Source organism: Trachymyrmex septentrionalis, unplaced genomic scaffold, assembly GCF_001594115.1.
Source record: "Trachymyrmex septentrionalis isolate Tsep2-gDNA-1 unplaced genomic scaffold, Tsep1.0 scaffold147, whole genome shotgun sequence".
Lineage (NCBI taxonomy): Eukaryota > Metazoa > Arthropoda > Insecta > Hymenoptera > Formicidae > Trachymyrmex > Trachymyrmex septentrionalis.
The window spans coordinates 739,946-741,038 of NW_017304620.1; the positions used below are offsets into that span (position 1 = coordinate 739,946).

The following is a 1,093-nucleotide window of genomic DNA, read 5'->3' on the forward strand; positions in this document are numbered from 1 at the left end:
ATTGGTTGTCATTTTCTTTCCCCACTCTTTTTCCGCCTTTTATGCGCAATAGCTCACCTTTCTTATTTCATCATTTTTTGCTGGAGTTCATTAAAGGTTGCAGCACAAATTTTTGCATAACGCATAACCCATAATGCATAAGAGAATCAACCAATCAGAATCCTTCCATTTCCTCTATTTCACAAAAAAGAGGAACTTTGATTAGTTGATTTTCTTATGTACAGCCAGTCACAGAAAGCAATACTTTTCTTTCGATGAATTTCGGCACTCAGTCTTACTCGTAAAACGATTAAACATAAATGATTAATACTAGAAATTGAAAATGATCGAAGCTGAATCTTCATTGCTTTAAATAATTCGAACTTGAATTACTAATATATACTATATATGTGCTTGCGTGCGTGTGTGCGTGCGTGCGTGCGTGCGTGCGCGCGTGTATGTGTGTGTAATAGGCATTTTAAATTTCTAGTATTAATTATATCCTCTCATTGCGGTCTAAAATAAAGATTCTTAATATTGTTTATATTACGCCTGAAAGAAAGTCGTTGTTTCCTTACACATACCGATTATTGCGAAGAATATTACTAAGGCCTCGGTGGTCTAGTGGCTTAGGACGCTCGTACGGAATACAAGAGATCCGGGTTCAAGTCCCGGCCGAGGTAATATTTTTCGCAATAAATTTATTAACAGTTTTTCAACATATTAACATCTTTATAATATTAGCTATGGGAATAAGTTTCCGCCCTTTCTTAATGAAAATAATGTATTTATTTAAATAAAACAATACAAAGTGAGTTCATTCAAAGTGTACTCTATCGGAAGCGACAACTTTCTCGCACCTTTCAGATAATAAACGGATACTTCGAAGGAAAAAATCTGGTTCTTCGAAGCGATGCATTCATCAAGCCATTTTTTAATATTTTCATAAGAATCGAATCGCTTTCCAGAAAGAGCCGACTGCATAGACCGGAACAAATGGAAATCTGAAGTAGCAATGTTCGGTGAACGCGGCGGGTGGGACAGAATTTTCCACTTCACTCTTTCCAAGTATTTGTCGGATTTGCAACGTGTGACCTAACATTGTCATGTAGCA

General features: G+C 36.4%; 1 non-coding gene across 1 annotated transcript; it reads left to right on the forward strand.

Annotated features, from left to right (window-relative positions):
* Positions 1-589: 589 nt before the first annotated feature.
* Trnas-gga lies at positions 590-662 on the forward strand. Its single transcript has one exon. It is a non-coding gene; the product is annotated as a tRNA-Ser (tRNA).
* Positions 663-1,093: the final 431 nt, after the last annotated feature.